Consider the following 22,969-nt stretch of genomic DNA (forward strand, 5'->3'; position numbering starts at 1 on the left):
CTCGGCGTTTTCAGGGCCACGCGGGTCCGGGTCCCTGTCGGGGTCGGGGGCTGCCGCTTTGGAGGACGCGGTTGGTGTGGCGTTGGGTCGGGTCGGGCACGTGCCGGGCGCCCGTGGTGGGCAGGGGGCCGGAGGGCAGGGGGAGGCGTCGGCAGGCAGCCCGAGGGCGGCCGGGCGCGGGGGCGGTGGCCGCCGTCCTCGTTAGTATAGTGGTGAGTATCCCCGCCTGTCACGCGGGAGACCGGGGTTCGATTCCCCGACGGGGAGGCAACACGCCCTCTTTTGGCGGCTGGCGCCGCTCTCTGTCCTGCCGCCTGGCTCCCAAGGGCCCTTCTTCTCCTCCCTCCGCCCTCCGCCCTCCAGCGAGGCGCAGGGCGCCAGCGCGTGCCCAGCCTGCCCACCCTCGCCCCCCTCCAGCCGCCCAGCCCTTCCTCCTCGCCGGGCGCTCAGTCGCCAGGGCCGAGCGAGGGCCTCCTCTGGACCCTACAAGCGCCCGATGACGTTGCGGCCCGCCCAAAGTGGCTGTCTCAGTGGGCTCCTTGCGTCGCGACGCACAGCTGCGCAGCTGTGCACAGCGGCATAGGTGCACAGCTGCCGGGACGGGTGGGAGGCGGATGAGTGGCGTGCCCTGTCGGTGCGGGAAGTGGCCTGGCCCGGCGCCCGGTGGAGAAGGGCTTTGGCGAGCCGGGGTCTGGAAGACGCGTGCCCCGGGGCCGGGGGCGGGGGCGGGCCGCGGCGTGGAGCGGAGGGGCCCTGGAGCAGCGAGGCAGCGAGAGCGCCCCCCTGAGGCGGTCGGGCCGGTGGCCTAGGGCAGCTTCGTAGGGCTGGCGTGGGGGGGGGGCGCGGGGGGGGGCCTTGGTGGCGCCTGTGACGTCACAGAGCTGCCGGCCGGCGGGGCGTCGGGGCAGGGCTGTTCCAAGCGGCGGCGGCGGCGGCGGCGGCTGAGGAGGAGGAGGAGGAGGACGGGGCAGAGAAAGGGGAGTAGGAGGAGGAAGAGAAGGAGGAGGGGTCGGAAGAGAAGGAGGAGGAGGAGGAGGAGAAGGCGGCGGCGACGAGAGTGCGCTCGGGCGAGCCCGGTGCCGGCGTCTCGGGGCGGCCCGGGCTGTGCAGCGTTGGTGGTATAGTGGTGAGCATAGCTGCCTTCCAAGCAGTTGACCCGGGTTCGATTCCCGGCCAGCGCAGCGGGCTGCCCTTTTACCGAGCTCCACGGGCGGCCGGCCGGGGGCCTGTGAGGGAGAGCTGGGAGCAGGGAGCCAGCTGGCCCCAGCGGCTTTTCTTGTGTGTGCGAGAAGCAGGCGCGCAGTGTTCTGAGGGCGCTGCAAGCAGGAAGGACGGTAGGACACGTGGATTGCCAGGGGCGGCGCGTGGCTGGACTTGGAAAGGCCGGGTCTTGGCGCCAAGGTGGCGCCGAGCGGGTGCTATGGGTCCAGCAGGAGCAGTGGTGGAGCCTGACGCTCCCTGGTGGTCTAGTGGTTAGGATTCGGCGCTCTCACCGCCGCGGCCCGGGTTCGATTCCCGGTCAGGGAAGCCTTTGTTCTTCCTCTCTACCTCCCACCGTGCACATCCCACTTTTAGGCCACGCTTGCTCCGCGGCCTCGGCGCCCCGACAAGAGCCGCCCGGTGCCCTGCACCTCCAGCCCAAGCCCTGCCAGGCAACCTCCACCCTCCCTCCCCGGCCAAACCTTTTGGCCGCACTGGCGCGCGCCCACTCGAGGCCTTCGACGTCCCGTGTCTTCCTTTTCGGACGCTTGCCTCAGCCCCAAACACGAGTGGCCGGGGCCGCGCCTCTCCCCGCCGTGGCCGTGGCCACGAGCAAACGCCCCCGCCTGTGTTTGCACTCTCAAGCAGCACTGCTTCCCCCACGACGCCCCTCCCTTCTGACCACCCACCCCTTCTTTCCTCGTGAGGTGCTGGTGCTGCTGGTTCTGGTGTTGCCGGTTGCGGCGGCGGTGGTACTGGTGTTGTGCTGGTGCTGATGATGCTGTTTGTGGTAAAGGTAGGGGTGGTGGGCCGGGTGTGGCAGTGTTGCGCGCCGTCAGCGTCGCCGGCGGCGGCGGCGACATCCGAAGGTGTGGGAGAGGGATCTACATCTCCAAGTCGGGCCACTTGCATGGACTCGCCTCCCTTATCTCGTCGGTCATGCCAGCAACCGCTGGGGCCAGTTTCCCGGTTGCGTGCCAGCTCCTGGGCTGCCTGTGACTCCCGTGTGTCGGTGGTGTGCTCCAAGGGCGTCCTGGTCTTGTGCGGGCCATGGGAGCAGAGAAGCGGACCAAGGCACCCGGGGTCCAGAGATGTGAAAATTAATCTGGACACGTGCCAGTAGTTACACCACCAGGCAGCGGAAGTGAGAGAGCAGGCAGATACCGCAGGCCAGTCGGGCAAACTTAGCCAAGCAGGTGGGAGGCGGTGGAGGCAGATGCCTGACAGGGTGGACTACCAGCCGTCATCTTGTTCCAGTTGCATGACCAGTGCTCTCAATCCTATCACAGTGAGGCAAGAATATTACCGAGAATACCTCCCTCCCCCACCCCCAACCAAACACACACACGCCCCTCATGTAGATATGACCTAATAATTTCCCATTTCTGCCTTACCGTCTGTGTACCCAGGATACACCATCCTTCTCTCCACCCCTGTACCTGTCTTCTTCTGATGATGCCCTCATAGTAAATCGCAGCCCTCATTTTTTTTAGGCCAGATGGCTGCAACATTGTGGTAATTGCGTTTGTTAAGGATACGTTCACATAACCTCCTTTTACACTCTGGCGTTGACTTTTGTTCTCTTTTCCACCCGGCATTTCTTTCCAGGACAACTCCCCACCTTTTTCACACCACTATATCTTTTCTTTGTCACTATCCTTCCTTACCGGGAAATGGCATTCTCCTTGGTGCTGAGATTTATCTAGTTCACTTTCCAGCTCCTGTTATTTCTGTTTAATATTTTCCTTGGCAGTTACCTTTCTATTCATGTGGAAGTTTTTGCGTTCAGTTCTTCTTCTAGACTCTTCAGCTGCTATTTTTTTCCTTTTTTTTTTTTTTTTTAAATAGGACTTTGATCATCTGACTCTTGTTTAAAAATTTTAAGAAAAAAAAAGAAAAAGAAGCCTCTCCACTCTGTGGACCCAGACTTTCTCTATGCCTCTTGCACTTCTAGCAAAACTTGTCTATGGAATTTTTAAAAAAGCCTTTTGAATCAAATCGACTTTTTCCCTGGAGGAAGTGGTGTCTTCCATTTGTATCTGCTTTACCTCCTAGCTAGGAAATGACATCATATTATTTTTCATTTTCTGAATATCATTTCTGATCTGGTTTTACACATAGCAGCATCAAAATTTTTTTCTAGAAAAACTAACCATATGAATATATAGGTAAATTAACACCTAATTAATAATTAATTGATATTAATATAATATTAATTACATTAATAGTAATATATTAAGTACGTTTTTCATTATATAATTAATTATATGATAAATGTGATAATGCTAATACATTAATATTATAACACTAATGATTACTAAGTAATTAATAATCAATAAGTAGGCTTTTTCAGACCTTAAGTAAGTGTAATTGACGCTCTGGTTTTGTCTATTGAGGAACTTCTGAATGGCAGGATCCACCAGTAGAAATGTCAGAGCGTTTGGTAAAATTGCCCAGTCTGCGCAGAACTCTGAATAGTTAACTGCTTTTAGAATTCCAAAGAATCTGGGGTAACTACGTTCATTACTAAAACTGATTTTCTTGATTCATAGTAACTTGCAGGTGGGTTTCATGTTTCAGAATAAAAAATTAGAGTCAGCTCTACCCACCACCAGAGACTCCCATCAAGCCTCTTAGATAGCCTCAACCACCAGAGGGCAGACAACAGAAGCAAGAAAAACTACAATCCTGCAGCCTGTGGACCAAAAACCACAGTTACAGAAAGATAGAGAAGATGAAAAGGCAGAGGGCTATGTACCAGATGAAGGAACAAGAAAAAACCCCAGAAAAACAACTAAATGAAGTGGAGATAGGCAACCTTCCAGAGAAAGAATTCAGAATAATGATAGTGAAGATGATCCAGGACCTCGGAATAAGAATGGAGGCAAAGATCGAGAAGATGCAAGAAATGATTAACAAAGACTTAGAAGAATTAAAGAACAAACAAACAGAGATGACCAATACAATAACTGAAATGAAAACTACACTAGAAGGAATCAATAGCAGAATAACTGAGGCAGAAGAACGGATAAGTGACCTGGAAGACAGAATGGTGGAATTCACTGCTGCGGAACAGACTAAACAAAAAAGAATGAAAAGAAATGAAGACAGCCTAAGAGACCTCTGGGACAACATTAAACGCAACAACATTCGCATTATAGGGGTCCCAGAAGGAGAAGAGAGGGAGAAAGGACCAGAGAAAATATTTGAAGAGATTATAGTCGAAAACTTCCCTAACATGGGAAAGGAAATAGCCACCCAAGTCCAGGAAGTGCAGAGAGTGCCATACAGAATAAACCCAAGGAGAAACACGCCGAGACACATAGTAATCAAAGTGGCAAAAATTAAAGACAAAGAAAAATTATTGAAAGCAGCAAGGGAAAAACGACAAGTAACATACAAGGGAACTCCCATAAGGTTAACAGCTGATTTCTCAGCAGAAACTCTGCAAGCCAGAAGGGAGTGGCATGATATACTTAAAGTGATGAAAGGGAAGAACCTACAACCAAGATTACTCTACCCGGCAAGGATCTCATTTAGATTTGAGGGAGAAATCAAAAGCTTTACAGACAAGCAAAAGCTTAGAGAATTCAGCACCACCAAACCAGCTCTACAACAAATGCTAAAGGAACTTCTCTAAGTGGGAAACACAAGAGAAGAAAAGGACCTACAAAAACAAACCCAAAACAATTAAGAAAATGGTCATAGGAACATACATATCGATAATTACCTTAAACGTGAATGGATTAAACGCCCCAACCAAAAGACATAGACTGGCTGAATGGATACAAAAACAAGACCCATATATATGCTGTCTACAAGAGACCCACTTTAGACCTAGGGACACATACAGACTGAAAGTTAGGGGATGGAAAAAGATATTCCATGCAAATGGAAATCAAAAGAAAGCTGGAGTAGCTATACTCATATCAGATAAAATAGACTTTAAAATAAAGAATGTTACAAGAGACAAGGAAGGACACTACATAATGATCCAGGGATCAATCCAAGAAGAAGATATAACAATTATAAATATATATGCACCCAACATAGGAGCACCTCAATACATAAGGCAACTGCTAACAGCTATAAAAGAGGAAATCGACAGTAACACAATAATAGTGGGGGACTTTAACACTTCACTTACACCAATGGACAGATCATCCAAAATGAAAATAAATAAGGAAACAGAAGCTTTAAATGACACAATAGACCAGATAGATTTAATTGATATATATAGGACATTCCATCCAAAAACAGCAGATTACACGTTCTTCTCAAGTGCGCACGGAACATTCTCCAGGATAGATCACATCTTGGGTCACAAATCAAGCCTCAGTAAATTTAAGAAAATTGAAATCATACCAAGCATCTTTTCTGACCACAACGCTATGAGATTAGAAATGAATTACAGGGAAAAAAACGTAAAAAAGACAAACACATGGAGGCTAAACAATACGTTACTAAATAACCAAGAGATCACTGAAGAAATCAAAGAGGAAATAAAAAAATACCTAGAGACAAATGACAATGAAAACACGACGACCCAAAACCTATGGGATGCAGCAAAAGCGGTTCTAAGAGGGAAGTTTATAGCTATACAAGCCTACCTAAAGAAACAAGAAAAATCTCAAGTAAACAATCTAACCTTACACCTAAAGAAACTAGAGAAAGAAGAACAAACAGAACCCAAAGTTAGCAGAAGGAAAGAAATCATAAAGATCAGAGCAGAAATAAATGAAATAGAAACAAAGAAAACAATAGCAAAGATCAATAAAACGAAAAGTTGGTTCTTTGAGAAGATAAACAAAATTGATAAGCCATTAGCCAGACTCATCAAGAAAAAGAGGGAGAGGACTCAAATCAATAAAATCAGAAATGAAAAAGGAGAAGTTACAACAGACACCACAGAAATACAAAACATCCTAAGAGACTACTATAAGCAACTTTATGCCAATAAAATGGACAACCTGGAAGAAATGGACAAATTCTTAGAAAGGTATAACCTTCCAAGACTGAATCAGGAAGAAACAGAAAATATAAACAGACCAATCACAAGTAATGAAATTGAAACTGTGATTAAAAATCTTCCAACAAACAAAAGTCCAGGACCAGATGGCTTCACAGGTGAATTCTATCAAACATTTAGAGAAGAGCTAACACCCATCCTTCTCAAACTCTTCCAAAAACTTGCAGAGGAAGGAAGACTCCCAAACTCATTCTATGAGGCCACCATCACCCTGATACCAAAACCAGACAAAGACACTACAAAAAAAGAAAATTACAGACCAATATCACTGATGAATATAGATGCAAAAATCCTCAACAAAATACTAGCAAACAGAATCCAACAACACATTAAAAGGATCATACACCACAATCAAGTGGGATTTATCCCAGGGATGCAAGGATTCTTCAACATACGCAAATCAATCAATGTGATACACCATATTAACAAACTGAAGAATAAAAACCATATGATCATCTCAATAGATGCAGAAAAAGCTTTTGACAAAATTCAACACCCATTTCTGATAAAAACTCTCCAGAAAGTGGGCATAGAGGGAACCTACCTCAACATAATAAAGGCCATATATGACAAACCCACAGCAAACATCATTCTCAATGGTGAAAAACTGAAAGCATTTCCTCTAAGATCAGGTACGAGACAAGGATGTCCACTCTCACCACTATTATTCAACATAGTTCTGGAAGTCCTAGCCACGGCAATCAGAGAAGAAAAAGAAATAAAAGGAATACAAATTGGAAAAGAAGAAGTAAAACTGTCACTGTTTGCGGATGACATGATACTATACTTAGAGAATCCTAAAACTGCCACCAGAAAACTGCTAGAGCTAATTAATGAATATGGTAAAGTTGCAGGATACAAAATTAATGCACAGAAATCTCTTGCATTCCTATACACTAATGATGAAAAATCTGAAAGAGAAATTATGGAAACACTCCCATTTACCATTGCAACAAAAAGAATAAAATACCTAGGAATAAACCTACCTAGGGAGACAAAAGACCTGTATGCAGAAAACTATAAGACACTGATGAAAGAAATTAAAGATGATACCAACAGATGGAGAGATATACCATGTTCTTGGATTGGAAGAATCAACATTGTGAAAATGAGTATACTACCCAAAGCAATCTACAGATTCAATGCAATCCCTATCAAATTACCAATGACAGTTTTTACGGAGCTAGAACAAATCATCTTAAAATTTGTATGGAGACACAAAAGACCCCGAATAGCCAAAGCAGTCTTGAGGCAAAAAAATGGAGCTGGAGGAATCAGACTCCCTGACTTCAGACTATACTACAAAGCTACAGTAATCAAGACAATATGGTACTGGCACAAAAACAGAAACATAGATCAATGGAACAAGATAGAAAGCCCAGAGATTAACCCACGCACCTATGGTCAACTAATCTATGACAAAGGAGGCAAAGATATACAATGGAGAAAAGACAGTCTCTTCAATAAGTGGTGCTGGGAAAACTGGACAGCTACATGTAAAAGAATGAAATTAGAATACTCCCTAACACCATACACAAAAATAAACTCAAAATGGATTAGAGACCTAAATATAAGACTGAACACTATAAAACTCTTAGAGGAAAACATAGGAAGAACACTCTTTGACATAAATCACAGCAAAATCTTTTTTGATCCACCTCCTAGAGTAATGGAAATAAAAACAAAAATAAACAAGTGGGACCTAATGAAACTTCAAAGCTTTTGCACAGCAAAGGAAACCATAAACAAGACGAAAAGACAACCCTCAGAATGGGAGAAAATATTTGCAAATGAATCAACGGACAAAGGATTAATCTCCAAAATATATAAACAGCTCATTCAGCTCAATAGCAAAGAAACAAACACCCCAATCCAAAAATGGGCAGAAGACCTAAATAGGCATTTCTCCAAAGAAGACATACAGACGGCCACGAAGCACATGAAAAGATGCTCAACATCACTAATTATTAGAGAAATGCAAATCAAAACTACAATGAGGTATCACCTCACTCCTGTTAGAATGAGCATCATCAGAAAATCTACAAACAACAAATGCTGGAGAGGGTGTGGAGAAAAGGGAACCCTCTTGCACTGTTGGTGGGAATGTAAATTGATACAGCCACTATGGAGAACAATATGGAGGTTCCTTAAAAAACTAAAAATAGAGTTACCATATGACCCAGCAATCCCACTACTGGGCATATACCCAGAGAAAACCGTAATTCAAAAAGACACATGCACCCGAATGTTCATTGCAGCACTATTTACAATAGCCAGGTCATGGAAGCAACCTAAATGCCCATCAACAGACGAATGGATAAAGAAGATGTGGTACATATATACAATGGAATATTACTCAGCCATAAAAAGGAACGAAATTGAGTCATTTGTTGAGACGTGGATGGATCTAGAGACTGTCATACAGAGTGAAGTAAGTCAGAAAGAGAAAAACAAATATCATATATTAATGCATGTATGTGGAACCTAGAAAAATGGTGCAGATGAGCCAGTTTGCAGGGAAGAGGTTGAGACATAGATGTGGAGAATGGACATATGGACACCAAGGGGGGAAAACTGCGGTGAGGTGGGGATGGCGGTGTGCTGAGTTGGGCGATTGGGATTGACATGTATACACTGATGTGTATAGAGTTGATGCCTAATAAGAACGTGCAGTATAAAAAAACAAACAAAACAAGTAATACTAAACTTTCATTGGGTTATTTGTATGGAAATATGTTAATATAAATATTTCAGACATTACATGAAATTTCTAAAAATCTTAAAAAAAAAAAAAAATTATAGTGATACTCATTAAAAACTAGTGAGCCATGGCCCATCAGCAAAATTTTTGTATCACTACGTGTGTTAATAGGAGTAGTATTGGGGGGGAGTGTTCAACCTACAGTCTCTCAGGTCCCCAGACGTTGCTCTGCCTCCAGTTGATATATTTGGTACTCCTTGAGAATCATTCAGGGAGAGCTTCGGAGCTCACTGTCATATTGAACTTATGTCTTTGAATAAACCCAGCATCTGTGTTTAAAATTCAGAAAGAGGCAATGAAACTGGGCTTCAAAGACATTTACTGAAATTAGGACATCAGGCTGACTTCCCAAGCAGGGATCATTAGTTGAAGTTAGCAGCGAACTATTTGCCCAAAACCCACCCCTGCTTCATTCTCCGTTCCCTCAAGCCATTCTCACTTCCCTCAAGTAGTGAATTCAGTTTTACTCGTGTCTCTGTCTCAACTTCGGGAGAAAGAGACAGTCGCTTCCTCCTGGAATTGGGAAGAAAGGAAGTAAGGATCCTAGTGTCACATGCAGGGATGATTTCTTGTTTTAGTTTTTAGAATCACACAAGTCAGACCTACTTGCCATGTGAAAGTGAAGAAGTGGAAATCTTAGCGGAGGAACGTGGTGTTTGATTAAAGATCTGTGAATATAATCTGCAAGGATGAATATGTTGCCTTGGCTTCTGTGGTGCAAGTGGTTAGTGTGTTAGGCTGTTAGGTGTAAAGGTCATTGGTTCTAATCCCACTCCTGGACGTTTGTAACTTTACATTTTTTTAGGTAACGTTGGTTTCTGGGAGGAGAGAGTATTAGGGAATAATTGCTTAATGGATATGGAGTTTTATTTTGGATGATGAACATGTTTGGACTAGATAGAGGTGGTGGTTGGGTAACCTTGAGAATGTATTAAATGCCACTGAATTGTTCACTTTAAAATGGTTAATTTTATGTTATGTGAATTTCACTTAAAAAAAATTCAATGTGGTCCCTGATGTCCGATGGTCAGCAGGTTTAACTGTAAATCAATATATTGTTGGTTCAAGCGCTCCCAGGGAAGTGTATTTTAGCCTACTATTGCCCAGCCCTGCTGTTTCTCTGCCAGAAGGGACTTTTTCTTTCTTAATTCATCCCTCTTATGCAACCAGATGAAAGCATCTTTGCACTACATCCAGATAGGGCAAAAGCAAAAATGCTCTGAAAAAGCAGTTATCCTAAACTAAAGCCCAACCAAAGCAAGTCTCTCTCTGTGTGCTTAGTATAACGGTGTCACCATCTGTGATGGTTAGTTTTATGTGTCAACTTGACTGAGCCATGGGTTGCCCAGATATTTGGTCAAATGTTATTTCAAGTGTTTCTGTGAGGATGTTTTTTCATGGGATTAACGTTTCACTCAGAAGACTGAGTAAAGCAGATTGCTCTCCCTAATGTGGGTGGGCCTCATCCAATCTGTTGGATGACCAAATAGAACAAAAAGACTGTCCTCCCCCTTGTAAGAAAGAACTCATCCTGCCTAACTGCCTTCAAACTGGGAATTGGGGTTTTCCCACCTTCAGACTTGGACTGGAACATCAACTCTTCCTTGGTCTGGGGCCTGCTGGCCTTGAACCAGCTCTCCTGGGTGTCTAGCTTGTCAACTCACACTGCAGATCCATAATCACATGAGCTAATTCTTTATAATCCCTCTCTCTCTAGATATAGATATAGATATAAATATACATGATATAGACATAGATAGATACAGATCCCCTAATGGTTCTGTTTCTAGGAGATCCTGACTAACACACCATACATCCAGTCCAACATCCGAGAAACTTTACAGGCTTCCTTTCCTCCCTCCTCTCATTAACTTCTAGTAGGAAATCTGAGTGTTCCTCAAGTTAAAGGAATCTTTTTTAAAATTTGGAAACATGATACTGAATACAATTTTAAGAGGGACATGCACACCCCTTAGCCCCGTACCTTCAAACTACATGGCAACTGCTTGAGCTACTGAGGTGAAAACACTCCCCAGAGAACTTGGCATTGTCCTCACTGGAGGGGAAACCACAGAAGATGAAACAGAAAGGACTTGATGCTTAATGGATACAGTGGGTAGGAAAGGTTCTGAGCTTATTTCCAAGGGTGCTATGATTCACTAGGGGTGGGACCCGGGAAAAGGTTCCTGGTGGGGGGAGTGGAGAAAGATGACTCAGTTTAGTAAAGAAGGACCTTAGATCCAAGTGGTCAGGGCAAGGAGCTGATAGCTTGATACATGGGTGGGCCTGGAAAGTCAGAGAAGTCAGTGTGCCCTAATATCTGCAGCTGTGGGAATGAGTACAAATGGAGGCCCACATACCATATGTTTAAATATTTTAAACTTATAAATTAAGTTAATAAAGAGCAAAATAAAATAAGATCTTTCTTCCTACCTTGACAAAAATACCTTCTGAAGGATCTGTGAGGCCAGTTTTACATTTAGAATTATGGGACTCCTCACACTTCTGTGCCTAAGCATGGTGGCACAGGGAGGACCCTCTATCAACTCTAGCTCCTTTCTGCACTGAAAGGGCACCTCATCTCCCATGTCCAAGCTCTGTTCAAACCCCTGCAAACAGCCTTCCTTTGGCCACCTGTGGATCCTTGCCTGTATGCACTGGAGGCCTCACCCACCTCAGCAATACTGATGGGCGAAGAAGCCTCATCAGAATTCAGGCATTTGTGCAGGTCATTCCCAGGTCGCAAATAACAGCACAGCCAAGAAGAAGTGTGCAGCTCCAGGTGGGCATTTCCCATTGACCCTGAATGTTTCCCCCTCTGCACTGGGGAGAGGTAAATTTGGAGAAGACCAGAAATATTGTCCTTTTAGGGGAAGGGTGGGCAAAAAAGGACATGTTTTCCTCAGTCAAACATAGGGAAACTACAGAAGGGAGAGAGGCACACAAATTTTAGGAATGGAAGGAAGGAAGGTAGTAAGGGAGGGAGGGAAGGAAGAAGGAAGAAAGAAAGAAGGAAGGAAAGAAGAGAAACCCCTGTGGTCAGAGAGTCAGTGACAAAAATGTTGTAGGAAAAATTATCCTCTTCCTGCCTGGCTTGACTTGTCACAATCTTGCTTCCAACTTTTCTGCCACTAAAGTTCCCTTCCACCCTTTGACCCAGGTGGCAATCACTGCACCACCACCACACTCACCACTTCAAAACATTCTTCAGACATCCCTGAAAGTTTTCTAACACATATCTGAATTATTCCTAAGATCTTTTTCCACAAGGTGCTGCCTGCAGCTTCCTGACCCTGTTCCCTGGTAGTCTAGTGGCTAGGATTTAACCGCCGCAGCCCAAGTTCGACTTCCAGTCAGGGAAAGCTGTTTTTTCTTTCTGGTCACCTATATTCTGTTGCTGTTGAGACTCCCACCGCCTCTGTTATAGCAAAGGCTTGCTTGCGTGCAATCTTTGAGATACGCAAGTGACCGCATGGCTCCTGATTTTTGCCCACCAATGCTGAACTTGGAGATCCTCAGATTAAGGGGCGGCATGCGAAGTCTTCATGCCTCTCAAACTTCTCCAGGTTATCCTGAAGTCAACTTTGAGAATTGCGGGACGACGTCTCTTGACAGCCAAGGAAGGACTGTTGCCATGTAACTTGCCATTTTAATAATATCATCCTTGATCTTTTTATTACAGTTCCTGTCTTACAGGTAAAGTTAACTAACCAATTATCATGTAGAAATGTGTTCTTATTTTTACAAAAGATCAAACGGATGAAGTGTGGTTTTCTATTCCTAAAATACGTAAGGAAGCATAATAGATGGTTTCAGCTTCCTAATGGGGCAACTGGGAATACCCGGCTGCAGCCACCAGCAGAAACAGCAGTGGATCTGGTAAAATTACCTGAGCTGTCTACATTTCTGAATGTAACTGCTCTTAGGGTTTCAATGAACTGGGGGTGGGGGGGTGGAAATTACATCCATTACTAAAACTGTGCCTATGCCAATAAAGCCTTAATAGATTTATAAACCATTTGCAATAACTCACTCGTTTCATGTAGAAATTACTTATATTGCACGGTGAGGGTGGGGGACGACAAGCCACAGAAATCAGTAATTCCCAGTGTGGTGAGGCTCATGTAAGCAAGTTCGAATCTGCACAGAGGAATTTTTCATTTTTTCACAGTCACCTTGTTCCCTTCGTAAATATATACCTCAGGACCAGATGACTTGGGGTACGGGCAAGCAAGCCTCGGTAAAGACTCAGGCACTGAAGCCGCAGCAGCCATGGCAACAATAGAATGTGGGTGATCAGAAACAGAATTAGCTTCCCTGACCAGGAATCGAGTCTGGGCCTTGGCGGTAAAAGTGCCAAGTCCTAACCGCTAGACCACCAGGGAAGGGCACTAAAAAGGACAGACAACACCTTCTAGAAAAAGATCTTGGGAATGATTCAAACAAATATTAGAAACTTTTAGGGATGCCCGAAAAATGTCCCTGAAATTTTAAATAATTTTATCTTTGACCGAGAGTTTTGTAACTGGAGCCCGGTGGAACAATGAAGCCTGCTCAATCAGCAGATACCAGCAACATTCTTATCTGCCTTCCTTGTCACCCATTTGTATATAGCACTTGCTATGCTTGATGAACACAGAATTCCGGATGGACCCAGTATGCAGTGGGAATTCAAAAACCTAAGATGAGTAGTATAAGGTAAGTACATTGCCTCTATGACTGAATAAGCTGACCTGCTTGCCCCAGAGGCTGCACTTTCCCTTCAAAGCAGAACTTGCTTCAGACGCCAAAAGGCAGTGACATTCTAAGAAAAACAAATGACCAGGGAATCCTATCATATCACTTCCCTGAATTAGCCAACCACTTATGCTGAAAACGATGACATAGAAGGAAAGAGAAAGACAGAACAACCCATAGTTCCTTTTCCTTTCAGTCCTTACTTATCAGCAAGCCAGAGATAGAGAATGTTGGTAGTATGTGTGTATCAAGAAGTAAAATAAAAGCAGCTGAGTTAGTCCTGTGCAGCATTTCCACTGTTCTGGTAGGGACAAAAATTCATGTGCACATAGGAGCTATGAAATATGGATTGTGTCGTTTCAGTGATTCGGCATATGAATTAAATGCTTTTATATTTTCATTGTCAAATAAAAACAAATCTAGACTTAGATAATGAAAGACTTTTCAAAAGGACTGTTGCGATAGGGAGAATGTTCCAATCTCAGAAATCTGCAAGCATCTCAAAATCAAACAGAAAAAGGTGTTTCTTTCAGAGGGAGGGGTAAGCAGAGCTTACCAGAAACTTTTAAGGGGAAGTTGAGGAATCAATGGAGAGTGAATAGATGGCATGATCAGAGCAGTTTCCCAGGAAATGTGTCTCCCTTTGGCCAGATGATTCTCAGGATAAGCTGGTGAAAGGGACATATTCTGCATTTTAGTGCTTGTTCAATCTCAGGGACAATCCAAAGTTTAAGGGCCTGTGGGGAGTAGAGAAGCCTGACTAAAGTTAGGTCAAGATAAAGCAGAGTATAAGAAATGGGCAATAGTGAGAACTTGGTCAACATTTAAAACTGGCATTGCACAATATAAAGATGACAAGTAAAATTCATGCTATTTAAATTCTTAATTTTTCTTTACATAGAATGACATTAAATAGCAAATAAAAAACACCATAACAAGTCAAGAGAGAGAGACCACAGAAAAAAAGGAAAAAGTGTTATATTTCACTACGTTGAACAGTACTTTTCTTGCTGTTTTCTGAACAGGGGTCTCACATTTTCATTTTACACTAGGCCCCATAATTTTGATCCTGGTACCAGAAGGTAAGATGGGTTTCCTGGTATACATTTATATTTTGGTTATTAAGACTTTCTTTCTCAAACTTCCCAGCTGGAGTTTGTCTTGCTTTTGTTATCTATTTTGTTTCCTTCTTACTACTAAGCTTCTGATACTGTGCCATCAACATTTCCATTGTTCTGGGCCTTGATCAAGCAGCCAAAGAACTCCAGAATGCCCACGCTGCACCTCCCATTCAAGCGTCCAGCTGGCCCCTATGCCCAATTGATTGCTTTTTTAATTCCTTTGCATTTCGGATAGAAGTCCACGGCTTCTTCCTAGTCCGTGCTTTGCGATCACCTCATTCCCCTTTGCTCAGGCAGGAGCTGAACAGGGCATGCATCTCGCCAGAGCACGTGGTTGGATTTTCCTGACCCGTTGCTTCCACTAGGCCAAACCTAGCGTCTGCTCCTCCCAGACCACAGCAGTGCAGCCTCCTCATTCTATGACCACCTACCACAGCCCTGCAGGGAGCAAATGGGTTTCGGTGGGGGAGGGGTGGAGAGCCGACAATGTTTCTGGCATTTCCACCATGTGCCACGTCTATGTTGGTCTCTCACTCTCTCCTTTCTGCAGGGGACTGGATGCTGCTGGTAGCCTGGGAGCTAATTGGACCAGAGCAATCAATGTCTGTAGCTAGCTGGACCCAGGGTAGACCCAGACAGTTGAAGGAGATAACCAACTTTGATGAAACGCCCCATATCCTTCCTCATTAGTATAGTAGTGATTATTATCATCTGTCATGGAGATTAGGATTTGATTTCCCAAATATTTAATTAATTTTGTTACCACATCACATTTGTTTATTCATTTTATTTCCTGACTTACAAGTAAAATTAACCAGTTAGTTACTATACAGAAATACATTCTTATTTTACAAGAAATACAAATGGATGACATCCCTGATTTTGCAAGCTCAGTAAGTGTACTGAGTGGCTCTGAATTTCCCTATGAGGCACCTGGTGACAGCCACCAGTGGAAAGACCAAAAAGGTAAAATTACTGGGCTTCCTAGAACTCTAATTTTAACTATTTTTAATATTTCAAAGTGGGAGAAAGTGTCATAATTATTAATGCTGTGCCTATGCTAATAAAACCTTTCAAGATCTAGAAGATATCTGAAATATTGTGCATGTTTCAGTGTGAAAATTAATTTTTTAAAGTATAAATCAGGGAATTCCCTGGTGGTCCAGTGGTTAGGACTCAGCGCTTTCACTGCTGGGGCTGGATTCCATCCCTGGTCTGGGAACTAAGATCCTGCAAGCTGCGAGGCAATAAATAAAGAAATAAATACGTGATTCTCAATGGGGGTGGGCATTTTGGAATTACCTGAAGGACATCTTCAACCTTCACAGCCTCCGCTCAGGTGCTGATCAGCCTAGCAACCGGGTGTTCGACACTGTCCTTTGTTTCTCTTGAGAATTATGGCTGTGTGGGCCCTTTCTCCTCCCTTCCTCCAAAAGTGGGAGAAGGGGCTGGTGTCTGTCTGGCTTAACAATTAGTGCTAGGACTTGTAAAATAATGATGCCCAGTGTTGTTATGCCACGTGTCTGAGAGACCCCCATATAGGTACTGTGATATTTTGTTATAATAAGAAATATATATATATATATGTCTTTATTCCAGGCTCCTGGACAGAGCTCCTAAAACCTTTGTAATATCCTGAGAGATAAAAGTGCTAGGAGCATCTTTTGTTCTAATATTTGGTCTTTGACCTGGTTCCTGTCACAGAGCTCCTAAATCCCTTGGAATTCCCTGGATGATAGGAGCATCTTATGTTCTATTGAGGGAACTTTTGGTGGGCTCCTGGATAGCTTCAGGATGGGGCCTTGTCACCAGAAAGAACGTTATGATTAGAAGTTTGGAAATTTCAGCCCCCCAACTACTCCCCCACTTTCATCCTTTGGAGAGGCGCTGGAGATTGAGTTAATAATCAAGCATGCCTAACTATTTACAATAGCCAATACATGGACGCAGCCTAATATCCATCAACAGATGAATGAATAAAGAAGATGCGGTGTATATACACAATGGAACACTTCTCAGCCATTAAAAAGAATGAAATAATGCCATTTGCAGCAACATGGATGAACCTAGAGATTATCATACTAAGTGAAGTAAGTCAGAAAGAGAAAGATAAGTACCATATGATATCACTTATATGTGGAATCTAAAATATGGCGCAAATGAACTTATTTATGAAACAGAAACAGACTCACAGACACAGAAAACAAACTTTTGGCTACCAAAGGGGAAAGGGGGTGGAGGAGGGATAAGTTAGGAGTTTGGGATTAGCAGATACAAACTACTATATATAAAATAAACAACAAGCTCCTACTGTATAGCACAGGGAACTATATTCAAAATCCTGTAATAAATCTTAATGGAAAAGAGTATGAAAAAGAATATGTACATATATGTATAACTGAATTACTTTGCTATACACCAGAAACTAACACAACAGAAACTATAGTAAATCAACTATACTTCAATAAAAAAAAATAGCCAAGCATGCCTATTAGAGGAGGCCTCCATAAAAATCCCTTAACTAGGGGGTTCAGAGAGCTTTCAAGCTGGTGAACACATGGAGGTGCTAGGCGGGTGGTCCACCTGGATAGGACATCAAAGCTCTGAGCTCCTCCCCACATATCTTGACCTATGCATCTCTTCCATCTGGCTGTTTCTGAGTTGCATCCTTTTATAATAAACTGATAATCTAGTAAGTAACCTGTTTTCCTGAATTCAGGGAGTCATTCTAGCAAATAATCAAACTTGAGAAGGGAGTTATGGGAGCCTCCAATTTATAACTGGTTGATCAGACGCACAAGTGACAACCTGAACTTGCGATAGGTATCTGAAATGGCGGTGGCAGTCTTGTGGGACTGAGCCCTTAACCTGTGCAGTCTGTGCTAACCACAGGTAGATAGTATCAGAATTCAGTTGAATTTAGGACACCCAGCTGGTATCAGAGAACTGGTCAGTGGGGAAAAACCCACACATCTCTGTGTAGAGGAATAGAGGGTTTTGTGTTCAAATACTCTTATCCTAGCAGCTCAGAAACCATCCTTGCACATTTTAAAAATTGATTACCAACTTGCGTAACATATTGCCTTTTGTTCTAGGGTATTTCAATGCCCCATCCTGTAGACTTGCCATCTTGGATTAACTGATTATATAGTTCCAGACAAGATATTTCATTTCAGTTACAGTCAAACTAAAATAGTCTACAAACAGGTGTAGTTCCCATTTTATTCAGCCCTTTGGGTCTGTGAAAGATATAAGTTATCAAAACAAACAAATTAAAAAGACAAACATTGCATTGTATTAGGGCTTTAGAGAAAACAAACTATTATGAATCATTCTATTTCTATTGTAGATGAAAGATAAATCTTAAATCATTCATATACATACTAAGGTTAACCAGCCTTTTAAATGGGTTGAGTAAAGTCTGCCTGTTAAGAAAAGCTTACAGGAGATCCTTTACCATTATCTGATACAATTGTTTCAAACATCCCACTCTTGCAGAGAGGCTGCTACCTGTTCAGACTTCCCCAGACAGTGGCTTAAAAGGTCATGGTTGCGCACACTGCAGATTTTGTGGCTTCACACAAAAGGAGTCAGGGGCCATGATAAGAAGTGAGGGATAATGAGAACCAACTAGGAATAGGAAAAGCCTAAACACTCCTATTCACCTAATGTCTATACTCCCCCTTTTATACAAATGGTATTATACTATATATATTTTTCTACACCTGCCTTATTCATTTAAATGATCTTCCTCATTCCTTTTTTGTGGCTGTATAGTATTCCACTGTGTAGATGTTCATAATTTATTTCACCAATCCTCTATTAATGGACATTTAGGTTGTTTCCAATCTTTTACTATTACAAAGAATGCTGCTCGAATAACCTGTACACGTAATCATTTTGAAAATGTGCAGCTATATCTGGAGAATAAATTCATAGAAGAATTGCTAAGTGAAAAGAAATTGCATTTGTAATTTTTTTAAATTAATTTATTTTTTTATTTTGGCTGTGCCGGGTCTTAGTTGTGGCATGCGGACTCTTATTTGCGGCATGCGGACTCTTAGTTGTGGCATGCATGTGGGATCTAGTTCCCCGACCAGGGATCGAACCCAGGCCCCCTGCATTGGGAGCATGGAGTCTTACCCACTGGACCACCAGGGAAGTCCCACACTTGTAATTTTTAAGGAATTGTGTTTTGTTCATTTTTCCTTTTTACTGAGATTTAAAGTGCACTAACATTAAACTTACAGCTTGATGAGTTTTTACATATGTATACACCCATGCAATCACCACTCAAGTTAAGATATAGTACATTTCCAGCATCCTAGGTGGTTCTCTCCTACTCCTTCTCAATCTGTACTCCCCACCAGAGGGAGCCACTATTCTGACATTTATCACAATTAGTTCTTGAAATTTCATATACATGAAAACACAGGGTAAGTTCTCTTTTGTGTATAGTTTCTTTCACTCACATGATGATTATTAAATACATTCATATTGTTGAAGATATCAGTATATGGTTATTTTGTTGTGAGTATTCCATTATATAAATATATCACAATTTATTTACCCAGTCTCCCAATAATGGACATTTGGGTATTTTTCCCAGTTTTAGATGATACACACTTACGGTCAACTAATCTATGACAAAGGAGGCAAGGATATACAATGGAGAAAAGACAGACAGTCTCTTCAATAAGTGGTGCTGGGAAAACTGGACAGCTACATGTAAAAGAATGAAATTAGAACACTCCCTAACACCATACACAAAAATAAACTCAAAATGGATTAAAGACCTAAATGTAAGACCTGACACTATTAAACTCTTAGAGGAAAACATAGGAAGAACACTCTTTGACATAAGTCACAGCAAGATCTTTTTTGACCAGCCTCCTAGAGTAATGGAAATAAAAACAAAAATAAACAAGTGTAAAAATAAACAAGTGGGACCTAATGAAACTTAAAACCTTTTGCACAGCAAAGGAAACTATAAACAAGATGAAAAGGCAACCCTCAGAATGGGAGAAAATATTTGCAAACGAATCAATGGACAAAGGATTAATCTCCAAAATATATAAACAGCTCATGCAGCTCAATATTAAAAAACAAACAACCCAATCAAAAAATGGGCAGAAGACCTAAATAGACATTTGTCCAAAGAAGACATACAGATGGCCAAGAAGCACATGACAAGTTGCTCAACCTCACTAATTATTAGAGAAATGCAAATCAAACTACAATGAGGTATCACCTCACACCGGTTAGAATGGGCATCATCAGAAAATCTACAAATAACAAATGCTGGAGAGGGTGTGGAGAAAAGGGAACCCTCTTGCACTGTTGGTGGGAATGTAAATTGATACAGCCACTATGGAGAACAGTATGAAGGTTCCTTAAAAAACTAAAAATAGAATTACCATATGACCCAGCAACCCCATTACTGGGCATATACCCAGAGAAAACCATAATTCAAAAAGACACACGCACCCCAATGTTCATTGCAGCACTATTTACAATAGCCAGGTCATGGAGGCAACCTAAATGCCCATTGACAGATAAATGGATAAAGAAGATGTGGTACATATATAGAATGGAATATTAGCCATAAAAAGGAATGGAATTGGGTCATTTGTAGAGACGTGGATGGACCTACAGACTGTCATACAGAGTGAAGTAAGTCAGAAAGAGAAAAACAAATATCGTATATTAATGCATATGTGTGGAGTCTAGAAAAATGGTACAGATGAACCAGTTTGCAAGGCAGAAATAAAGACACAGATGTAGAGAACAAATGTATGGACACCAAGCGGGGGGTGGGGGTGGGGGTGTGATGAATTGGGAGATTGGCATTGACATATATACTAATATGTATAAAATAGACAATAATAACCTGCTGTAAGTAAAATAAAATTTAAAAAAAAAGTTCAGGTGATAACTTGGGCTTGAGACTGGCATATGAAGGGGGTGAGGGCACTCTTGTAGGACTGAGCCTTTAATCTAATCTCCAAGTAGATAGTGTCAGAATTGAGTTAAACTATGGAACACGTAGGTGGTGTCAGAGACAGAGAATTGCTTGCTGTGGGGCAAAAACCTCCACACACTTGGTGACCAGAAGTGAAGTGCTGGTGTGAGTAGTAAAGGGAAGAAAGACGTAGGAAGGAGAAAACAGTTTTTCCATTACAATTGCTTTCTAAAATAAGTACTGGGCACACTTAAGGTGTATATTTGTTTCACCGATGAGCTGGTTTTTCCTTATCTTGGCCGAGTCTGTCACCTAAGTCTCTTCCTACCTGTAGTTACTGCACCATTTTTCTCCAGTCTCGGAACAGGGGACACGCGCTAAGTGCCAGAGGGTGACCTGACCCCAGGGTGGTCCGGCTCCCCGCCAAGCGTTCCTCCGGGACCTGCAGGATCCGGAAAACTGCACGACGAGCATTTGAGGAAGCCTGGAGCTTTGGCCCACAGGCTCAGGCTTTCAACAGCAAGGACACTGGCTGGAGCTTCACTTGTGCTGGGAGTTTCCTGATGAGGCACCATCGAGCTCACCTGGTGCTGTAGCCATGATGCCGGGCGCGCATCCGGGCCTTGCCTGCCACTTTCCAGGCCTCTGGGCGAGCCTAGGCTGTGGTTGACCCTCCCTGGCACTTTTCTCACCGGCGGGGACACAGTGACGAGCTGCTACATTTCAAGACTAGTTTTTGAAAGAACAGCTGTCGGCTGTTTCCGTAGTGTAGTGGTTATCACGTTCGCCTCACACGCGAAAGGTCCCCGGTTCGAAACCGGGCGGAAACAAAATGCGTGCTTTTTTTTTTTTTTTTCGCTGTTTGAGCACTGACCCCCGCGGCGGTCCTCCAGTTTTTCTCTTATCTTTTCTGACACCAGAAAGGTAAAGTACTTTTGGCCACTCGAATGAAGTCATCGGTTCCGATCCGGATCCCCAGAACCAAGTTCTGGTTCAGGGCGGTGTCCTGAAACTCAGGCTGGTCCCTTATTCAGACTCTGCTCAGGCTCCTTCTTCTTCAGCTGGGTTTGCAAGGGGCTGTCTCCTCCATAGAATTTGCAAACCTGTATCAAGACCCAGCTGTGTGCCTGGCATTATCTCGCTTTAAGCTGAAGGGCGGGTATCTTTACCCTGCAGTCCAGAGGAATGAATGGAACATAGTTGCAGAGCCAGTGTTACAAGTCGCTCTGCTCTCCACCCCCACCAAACCTGCCTATTTCTTTTTTCGATTTAAGCTGTCCCCATGCATTCAGTTCTAAGTTCCCAGTCATGGAGATTCTTCTCCCTCTCTCCTCTGAGTCTTTCCCCACAGAGAATCCTAAGGCCCTAAGCCCTTGGTTCTAAATCAGGTGGAAACAATGTATATTTTCTTTTAATTAAGTTATTTTCACACACACACACACACCCGGCAGTTTGCACAGACACTTCTCCAAGGAAGATAGACGGATAGCAAATAATCATATCTAAAGATGCTCTACATCATTAATCATTAGGGAAATGCAAAATTAAAACACGAGATATCATACAATGTATTAGAATGCCTATCATACCAGGTGTCCAGGATGTGGAAGAACTGGAGCACTCATACACTGATGGGGGGTGGGGGGATGTAAAATGTCACATCCACTTTGGAAAACAGTTTAACAGTTTCTTTGAAAGTTAAACTACTACTATAGACTCAGCCATTCTAATCCTAGGTATTTCCAAGAGAAAATTAAGTGTATGCTCATAGAAAGACTTGTACACGAATACTCATAGTAGCTTTATTTGTAACAGCCCAAAGCTGGAAACAACCCAAACGTCACCCAACAGGTGAAGATAAATTATGGTTACATCCATACAATGGAATGCTGCTCAGCAAAAGAAAAAAAAATTATTATTATTACTATTATGCTGGGTGAAAGAAGCCCAGTCAAAAAGAGTGTTATATGACTCCACTTATATAAAATTGTAGAAAATGAAAACTATAATGACAGAAAGCAGATCAGTGATTGCTTGGTAAGTGGAAGGAGAATGGCAGGCAATAAGGATTAGAAAGGGAAAATTGCGGGGACAATGGATATGTTCACTATCTTAATTGTGACAGGGCTGCATTATGACTTTCATTGGCCCTAGACACT

General features: G+C 43.1%; 1 long non-coding RNA gene across 4 annotated transcripts; it reads left to right on the forward strand.

Annotated features, from left to right (window-relative positions):
- The first annotated feature begins 1,029 nt into the window (after positions 1-1,029).
- Positions 1,030-19,788, forward strand: LOC309639404. 4 transcript variants are annotated; one of them, XR_014251633.1, is made up of 4 exons: positions 1,030-1,126; positions 13,605-13,688; positions 14,780-14,809; positions 15,399-19,788. It is a non-coding gene; the product is annotated as an uncharacterized lncRNA (long non-coding RNA). The 4 variants fall into 4 exon arrangements; XR_014251631.1 differs by having other exon boundaries at positions 13,605-14,809; XR_014251632.1 differs by having other exon boundaries at positions 14,780-19,788.
- The last annotated feature ends 3,181 nt before the right edge of the window (positions 19,789-22,969 follow it).

Source organism: Balaenoptera physalus (assembly GCF_965194825.1).
Source record: "Balaenoptera physalus genome assembly, chromosome: 1".
In the NCBI taxonomy this organism is placed as follows: domain Eukaryota; kingdom Metazoa; phylum Chordata; class Mammalia; order Artiodactyla; family Balaenopteridae; genus Balaenoptera; species Balaenoptera physalus.